Source organism: Babylonia areolata, chromosome 4 (genome assembly GCF_041734735.1).
Source record: "Babylonia areolata isolate BAREFJ2019XMU chromosome 4, ASM4173473v1, whole genome shotgun sequence".
NCBI classification, from domain to species: Eukaryota; Metazoa; Mollusca; class Gastropoda; order Neogastropoda; family Buccinidae; genus Babylonia; species Babylonia areolata.
Window position 1 is genome coordinate 2,365,444 of NC_134879.1, and position 9,876 is coordinate 2,375,319.

Sequence of the window (9,876 nt, forward strand, 5' to 3'; positions counted from 1 at the left end):
TATTTTATTTATTTATTTATTTTTAATGATGATGATGATTATTATTATCATTAAATTATTATTATTATTAGTTATTTATTTAGTTAGTTATTTTTTGTTTAATTATATTATTATTATTTATTTATTTATTTATTTTGTACGCTTATAGTTCACTTCATCAAGTTTTGGCGCCTTATACATATTATTATTATTATTATTAGTTCTTTCTTTATGTATTTATCTTCTTCTTTTTTTCTTCTTTTTTTCTCAAGGCCTGACAAAGCGCGTTGGGTTACGCTGCTGGTCAGGCATCTGCTTGGCAGATGTGGTGTAGCGTATATGGATTTGTCCGAACGCAGTGTCGCCTCCTTGAGCTACTGAAACTGAAACTGAAACTATAAGGTTCGTAGTGGAATCCTTTATGTCTTGCTGGTCAACTTTTTACTAAAGGCTATAAGGTTCGTAGTGGAATCCTTTATGTCTTGTTGGTCAACGTTTTACTGACAGGCTAGAAGGTTCGTAGTGGAATCCTTTATGTCTTGCTGGTCAACGTTTTACTAAAGGCTGTAAGGTTCGTAGTGGAATCCTTTATGTCTTGTTGGTCAACGTTTTACTGAAGGCTATAAGGTTCGTAGTGGAATCCTTTATGTCTTGTTGGTCAACGTTTTACTGAAGGCTCTAAGGTTCGTAGTGGAATCCTTATGTCTTGTTGGTCAACGTTTTACTAAAGGCTATAAGGTTCGTAGTGGAATCCTTTATGTCTTGTTGGTCAACGTTTTACTAAAGGCTATAAGGTTCGTAGTGGAATCCTTTATGTCTTGTTGGTCAACGTTTTACTAAAGGCTAGAAGGTTCGTAGTGGAATCCTTTATGTCTTGTTGGTCAACGTTTTACCAAAGGCTATAAGGTTCGTAGTGGAATCCTTTATGTCTTGTTGGTCAACGTTTTACTAAAGGCTATAAGATTCGTTTTAGTCAGGTCAGGTCTCTACCTGCCACAGGTACCATGTAACCCTGTGCTACCTGTCACATGCGGGCAGATGGAGCTCGACAGCCCGGGAAGGCAGTCCATCTAAGACAAGGAAAAGTCTGAAGTAAAACCCATGAAGTGCTAAGGAATGCAGGACAGTCTCGACATGCATTGACCCTGGGTCCATGGCCATGTCTCGACTTTCAGTAGCCGCGCCCCCGTGCCTCCGAGGAAGGTTTTTGAGCCAGAGGCTAGGACAAGGACAGTCTGATATAAAACCTACGACCTGAGGACCTCACTGTCACCGTCCCAGCTTGCTAGGCTATGGCAGATGAACCACGGGTGTAAAGGGTGGGGCCAGTACTGCGCACACTGCACTCCACCTAAAAATTCCATTGCGCAGGCTTGAAGGACACGTCACTGGAGTGACTACATCACAAATGTCGAGGTCCTGGAGCAGGCAAAGACTATCAGCATCGAGGCAGTGCTGCTAAAGACCCAGCTACGTTGGGCAGGGCACGTGTCCAGGATGGAGGACCACCGCCTGCCCAAGATCGCGCTGTATGGCGAACTGTCCACTGGCCACCGTGACAGAGGAGCACCCAAGAAGAGATACAAAGACTCCTTGAAGAAAGCTCTCGGTGCCTGTCACATTGACCATCGCCAGTGGTCCGCAGTAGCCGCTGATCGAGAGACCTGGCGACGCACCATCCACCAAGCTGTCTCCTCCTTCGAAAACAACCGCAGGGCCAGCCTTGAGGACAAACGCAGAAGGAGGAAGAACCACGACGCTGCAGCCGCGAACCCAGACCAGACTTTCCCTTGCAACCGCTGCGGCCGACTCTGCTTTTCCCGCATTGGCCTTGTCAGCCATGAGCGTGCCTGCATCAGACGTGGACAACGCCCTTCCTAGATCTTCGTCAGCGAAGCCAGGCCATGATAAGATTCGTAGTGGAATCCTTTATGTCTTGTTGGTCAACGTTTTACTGAAGGCTGTAAGGTTCGTAGTGGAATCCTTTTATGTCTTGTTGGTCAACTTTTTACTAAAGGCTATAATGTTCGTAGTGGAATCCATTTTATGTCTTGTTGGTCAACTTTTTACTAAAGGCTATAATGTTCGTAGTGGAATCCTTTTATGTCTTGTTGGTTAATGTCAATCATCGTCATTACAACCCTGAGAGTATCACCGTCCTTGTCACGTTGTCGCTCTTAATTAAACACTACATAATGCGACAGGTTTCACATTGTTTTAAACGCTTTTAGGTGCTATCTGTTGATCAGTTTATTTTATCTATTTGTTTCTTTAATCTGTGGTTCTTTGTTTACTACCACCACCAGTCTTATTTTTAACATCAACTTCAGTTATTGCATCAAAACATGTCATTTCCTGTGGATAAAGCCTGCAGGTTAACTCTTTCCATACGAACGGCGAAAGAGACGACGTTAACAGCGTTTCAACCCAATTACCATCATCAAAATATTGCAAGCGGAAGGCTCTTATACTGAAGACGTGAATGTTGACAAAGAATACTACAATTCTGACGACGGAAGCTAAAAGTTGGGTCATTCAGACACCCACTGGACATCCGAGGGGGCTGTGTAAAGGAGAAGAGAGGACTGGCCGTACTGAGTGAGTTAATCATAAACCACCGGCCTATTTCAAATTTGCCAAAAGCCTCCACACAAAAATACACATCCCACACAACACATTTGTCGTCAGTCGATCGATTTGTCCCAAGTCTAACCACTGGACTTCAGCCCCATGATCTGCGCACTTGTGGGATGAGTAACACTTGACTTACTTGACTTATTCCTCTTGATTCCGTGGGGAACATAGGGCCGCAACAACACTCCTCCAACGCACCCGGCTCTGGCTGGTCCTCTTCAGTTCGGCCCACGTCATTCCGGCCGCCCTTGTCTCTGCCTCAATGCTTCTCCGCCAGGTCTGCTTCGGACGGCCAACTTTCCTTTTCCCCTGTGGGTTCCAATCAAGAGCCTGTCTTGTGATGTTTGTTGCAGGCTTGCGTAGTGTATGGCCTATCCATCCCCATTTCCGTTTCTTGATTTCCGTCTCCAGTGGGGCCTGTTTTGTCATGTTCCAAAGTTCTTCATTGGAGACAACCTCTGGCCATCTGATGTTCAGGATGTTTCTTAGACATCTGTTGGTGAATGTCTGAAGCTTGTGGGTGCTGGTCTTTGTCACTCTCCACGTCTCTGAGCCATAGAGTAGAACCGACTTCACGTTGGTGTTAAAAATCCGGATCTTGTTGCGGATTGAGAGGGCAGGGATGAGTAACACCATTCATCAAATTGGCCACCAAACCAGACAAAAAACCCCACTGATATTAATTACTCCTTTTTGATCAATATCAGTCGACGAACTGCGTTTAATAATCAGAACCTGCTGCAGTGATTATTGATTCGTGATGCTGAAGATGACTCGGATTCCTTAATTTAACTCTCTCCATACGAACGGCGAAAGAGACACCAATTACCACCATCAAAATATTGCAAGCGGAACGCTCTTATACTCAAGAGGTGAATGTTGACAAAGAATACCACAATTCTGACGACGGAAGCTAAAGGTTGGGTCATTCAGACACCCACTGGACATCCGAGGGGTCTGTGTAGAGGAGAAGAGAGGACTGGCCGTACTGAGTGAGTTAATGAGGAACGTCACCACAATCTGTTGCGGCTGAGCTAGGTTGTCTCCCTTGAGACCACGCAAATAACGAAGGGAAAAAAAATCAATATATACACTTATAACCACGGTCATCTTTACAGCTGCTGGTTATTTCCGGGGGTTTTGCTTGCCTTCTATCATACCGACGAAGAATTTAGATGCAGAGGGCTGTTGTGTTGCTGAGGTTGTCGTTCAGAGTTTTTGATGCACCCTGATCCCCCACCACTTGACAATGATTGTCACAGGACTGAGGGGCCTCAGTATTTGCCGTGTCGTTGTCTTTGTCGTCGTCGTTGGTCTTTTTGGAAACCGATATGTCATCGGTAGACCACAGGTGCGTAAAGGTTTTTAGATGCTTTTGTTGTTGGTAAATGCGTATCAAATCATCGGGGGGTGGGTGGGGGGGTGGAACAGACTAGCTTTATCCAAAATAAATGATATCTTGGGTATATATCCAGATGTGTCAACAATGGATCACGCATTGGAAAGTGGGTTTATTAGTATCTAATTATCAGAAAAACGCTCTAGTTTTGTCCAAAACAAATAATTACAATATTTAACCCATCAATCCATTCCTGTAAGTTTTAAAGAAACATTTTGCTTGATAGTCTGAAGTCATTGATGAAGTCTTCTGTTGATAGTGGAAGTGGACGAACGTGATTAGCTTTAGCAGTTCTGAAACATAACTAATAGGAATTATAATGGTAAAGATGGAGTAGAGGGCTATTTATGGAGAGGCAATTTAGTATTTAGTGTCTTGACAGAGGACTGGGTTACTGAATATAAACTCCGACAAAGTTGCAGGATTGTTCTCACGTGCTCACTGTTCTAAACACTTACCAATAGTTGAGTCTGTCTCTGTGTGTGTGTGTGTGTGTGTGTGTGTGCGAGCGTGCGTGTGCGTGCGCATCTATGCATACCTCCGTGTGCTTGTGTATGTGTTTGTGCCAGACAAATGGCTCTGTGTGTGTGTGTGTGTGTGTGTGTGTGTGTGTGTTGAGGGCATGTGAGAGAGAGACAGAGAGAGAGAGAACCCTGTCCTCACCTCCCGTTCCGCACCCTACCACACTCTCAGTCTCTCACACCTGTGACAGCAGAACACTCCCCCCTTCTCTCTCCTCACACCTGTGACAGCAGAACACTCCCCCCTTCTCTCTCCTCACACCTGTGACAGCAGAACACTCCCTCTTCTCTCTTCTCACACCTGTGACAGCAGAACACTCCCCCCTTCTCTCTCCTCACACCTGTGACAGCAGAACACTCCCCCCTTCTCTCTCCTCACACCTGTGACAGCAGAACACTCCCCCCATCTCTCTCCTCACACCTGTGACAGCAGAACACTCCCCCCTTCTCTCTCCTCACACCTGTGACAGCAGAACACTCCCCCCCCTTCTCTCTCCTCACACCTGTGACAGCAGAACACTCCCCCCTTCTCTCTCCTCACACCTGTGACAGCAGAACACTCCCCCCCCTTCTCTCTCCTCACACCTGTGACAGCAGAACACTCCCCCCTTCTCTCTCCTCACACCTGTGACAGCAGAACACCACCCCCTTCTCTCTCCTCACACCTGTGACAGCAGAACACTCCCTCCCCCCTCTCTCTCCTCACACCAAAGACAGCAGAACACTCCCCCCTCTCTCTCCTCACACCAAAGACAGCAGAACACTCCCCCCTTCTCTCTCCTCACACCTGTGACAGCAGAACACTCCCCCCTTCTCTCTCTTCACACCTGTGACAGCAGAACACTCCCCCCTTCTCTCTCCTCACACCTGTGACAGCAGAACACTCCCCCTTCTCTCTCCTCACACCTGTGACAGCAGAACATTCCCCCCCTTCTCTCTCCTCACACCTGTGACAGCAGAACACTCCCCCCCCCTTCTCTCTTCTCACACCTGTGACAGCAGAACACTCCCTCTTCTCTCTCCTCACACCTGTGACAGCAGAATACTCCCCCCTTCTCTCTCCTCACACCTGTGACAGCAGAACACTCCCCCCCCCCCTTCTCTCTTCACACCTGTGACAGCAGAACACTCCCCCCTTCTCTCTCCTCACACCTGTGACAGCAGAACACTCCCCCCCTTCTCTCTCCTCACACCTGTGACAGCAGAACACTCCCCCCCCCTTCTCTCTCCTCACACCTGTGACAGCAGAACACTCCCCCCTTCTCTCTTCACACCTGTGACAGCAGAACACTCCCCCCTTCTCTCTCCTCACACCTGTGACAGCAGAACACCCCCCCCCCCCTTCTCTCTCCTCATACCTGTGACAGCAGAACACTCCCCCCTTCTCTCTCCTCACACCTGTGACAGCAGAACACTCCCCCTTCTCTCTCTTCACACCTGTGACAGCAGAACACTCCCCCCCCTTCTCTCTCCTCACACCTGTGACAGCAGAACACTCCCTCTTCTCATACCTGTGACAGGAGAACACTCCCTCTTCTCATACCTGTGACAGCAGAACACTCCCCCCTTCTCTCTACTCACACCTGTGACAGCAGAACACTCTCCCCCCCCCTTCTCTCTCCTCACACCTGTGACAGCAGAACACTCCCCCCTTCTCTCTCCTCACACCTGTGACAGCAGAACACTCCCCCCTTCTCTCTCCTCACACCTGTGACAGCAGAACACTCCCCCCCTTCTCTCTCCTCACACCTGTGACAGCAGAACACTCCCCCCTTCTCTCTCCTCACACCTGTGACAGCAGAACACTCCCCCCCTTCTCTCTCCTCACACCTGTGACAGCAGAACACTCCCCCCTTCTCTCTCCTCACACCTGTGACAGCAGAACACTCCCCCCCTTCTCTCTCCTCACACCTGTGACAGCAGAACACTCCCCCTTCTCTCTCTCACACCTGTGACAGCAGAACACTCCCCCCTTCTCTCTCCTCACACCTGTGACAGCAGAACACTCCCTCTTCTCTCTTCTCATACCTGTGACAGCAGAACACTCCCCCCTTCTCTCTCCTCACACCTGTGACAGCAGAACACTCCCCCCCCCCTTCTCTCTCCTCACACCTGTGACAGCAGAACACTCCCCCCCCCCTTCTCTCTCCTCACACCTGTGACAGCAGAACACTCCCCCCCTTCTCTCCTCACACCTGTGACAGCAGAACACTCCCCCCTTCTCTCTCCTCACACCTGTGACAGCAGATCACTCCCCCCCTTCTCTCTCCTCACACCTGTGACAGCAGAACACTCCCCCCCTTCTCTCTCCTCACACCTGTGACAGCAGAACACTCCCCCCCCCCTTCTCTCTCCTCACACCTGTGACAGCAGAACACTCCCCCCTTCTCTCTCCTCACACCTGTGACAGCAGAACACTCCCCCCCCCCTTCTCTCTCCTCACACCTGTGACAGCAGAACACTCCCTCTTCTCTCTTCTCATACCTGTGACAGCAGAACACTCCCCCCTTCTCTCTCCTCACACCTGTGACAGCAGAACACTCCCCCTTCTCTCTCCTCACACCTGTGACAGCAGAACACTCCCCCTTCTCTCTCCTCACACCTGTGACAGCAGAACACTTCCCCCTTCTCTCTCCTCACACCTGTGACAGCAGAACACTCCCCCCTTCTCTCTCCTCACACCTGTGACAGCAGAACACTCCCTCTTCTCTCTTCTCATACCTGTGACAGCAGAACACTCCCCCCTTCTCTCTCCTCACACCTGTGACAGCAGAACACTCCCCCCCCCCTTCTCTCTCCTCACACCTGTGACAGCAGAACACTCCCTCTTCTCTCTTCTCATACCTGTGACAGCAGAACACTCCCCCCTTCTCTCTCCTCACACCTGTGACAGCAGAACACTCCCCCTTCTCTTTCCTCACACCTGTGACAGCAGAACACTCCCTCTTCTCATACCTGTGACAGCAGAACACTCCCCCCTTCTCTCTCCTCACACCTGTGACAGCAGAACACTCCCCCTTCTCTTTCCTCACACCTGTGACAGCAGAACACTCCCTCTTCTCATACCTGTGACAGCAGAACACTCCCCCCTTCTCTCTCCTCACACCTGTGACAGCAGAACACTCCCCCTTCTCTCTCCTCACACCTGTGACAGCAGAACACTCCCCCCTTCTCTCTCCTCACACCTGTGACAGCAGAACACTCCCCCCTTCTCTCTCCTCACACCTGTGACAGCAGAACACTCCCTCCTTCTCTCTCCTCACACCTGTGACAGCAGAACACTCTCCCCCTTCTCTCTCCTCACACCTGTGACAGCAGAACACTCCCCCTTCTCTCTCCTCACACCTGTGACAGCAGAACACTCCCCCCTTCTCTCTCCTCACACCTGTGACAGCAGAACACTCCCCCTTCTCTCTCCTCACACCTGTGACAGCAGAACACTCCCCCCTTCTCTCTCCTCACACCTGTGACAGCAGAACATTCCCCCCTTCTCTCTCCTCACACCTGTGACAGCAGAACACTCCCCCCCCCTTCTCTCTCCTCACACCTGTGACACCAGAACACTCCCTCTTCTCATACCTGTGACAGCAGAACACTCCCCCCCCCCCTTCTCTCTCCTCATACCTGTGACAGCAGAACACTCCCCCCCTTCTCTCTCCTCACACCTGTGACAGCAGAACACTCCCTCTTCTCTCTTCTCATACCTGTGACAGCAGAACACTCCCCCCCTTCTCTCTCCTCACACCTGTGACAGCAGAACACTCCCTCTTCTCCCTCCTCACACCTGTGACAGCAGAACACTCCCCCCTTCTCTCTCCTCACACCTGTGACAGCAGAACACTCCCCCCTTCTCTCTCCTCACACCTGTGACAGCAGAACACTCCCCCCTTCTCTCTCCTCACACCTGTGACAGCAGAACACACCCCCCCTTCTCTCTCCTCACACCTGTGACAGCAGAACACTCCCCCTTCTCTCTTCTCACACCTGTGACAGCAGAACACTCCCCCCCCCTCTCTCTCCTCCACACCTGTGACAGCAGAACACTCCCCCTTCTCTCTCCTCACACCTGTGACAGCAGAACACTCCCCCCCTTCTCTCTCCTCACACCTGTGACAGCAGAACACTCCCCCCTTCTCTCTCCTCACACCTGTGACAGCAGAACACTCCCTCTTCTCTCTTCTGATACCTGTGACAGCAGAACACTCCCCCCTTCTCTCTCCTCACACCTGTGACAGCAGAACACTCCCCCCTTCTCTCTCCTCACACCTGTGACAGCAGAACACTCCCTCTTCTCTCTCCTCACACCTGTGACAGCAGAACACTCCCTCTTCTCTCTCCTCACACCTGTGACAGCAGAACACTCCCCCCCCTTCTCTCTCCTCACACCTGTGACAGCAGAACACTCCCCCTTCTCTCTCTTCACACCTGTGACAGCAGAACACTCCCCCCCCCCTTCTCTCTCCTCACACCTGTGACAGCAGAACACTCCCTCTTCTCACTTCTCATACCTGTGACAGCAGAACACTCCCTCTTCTCTCTTCTCATACCTGTGACAGCAGAACACTCCCCCCTTCTCTCTCCTCACACCTGTGACAGCAGAACACTCCCCCCCCCCTTCTCTCTCCTCACACCTGTGACAGCAGAACACCCCCTCTTCTCTCTCCTCACACCTGTGACAGCAGAACACTCCCCCTTCTCTCTCCTCACACCTGTGACAGCAGAACACTCCCCCCCTTCTCTCTCCTCACACCTGTGACAGCAGAACACTCCCCCTTCTCTCTCTTCACACCTGTGGCAGCAGAACACTCCCCCCTTCTCTCTCTTCACACCTGTGACAGCAGAACACTCCCCTCCTTCTCTCTCCTCACACCTGTGACCCCAGAACACTCCCCCTCTTCTCTCTCTTCACACCTGTGACAGCAGAACACTCCCCCCCTTCTCTCTCCTCACACCTGTGACAGCAGAACACTCCCCCTTCTCTCTCTTCACACCTGTGACAACAGAACACTCCCCCCCCCTTCTCTCTCCTCACACCTGTGACAGGAGAACAGTCCCCCCCTTCTCTCTCTTCACACCTGTGACAGCAGAACACTCCCCCCCCTTCTCTCTCCTCACACCTGTGACAGCAGAACAGTCCCCCCTTCTCTCTCCTCACACCTGTGACAACAGAACAGTCCCCCCTTCTCTCTCTTCACACCTGTGACAACAGAACACTCCCCCCCCTTCTCTCTCCTCACACCTGTGACAGCAGAACACCCCCCCCTTCTCTCTCCTCACACCTGTGACAGCAGAACACTCCCCTCTTCTCTCTCCTCACACCTGTGACAGCAGAACACTCCCCCC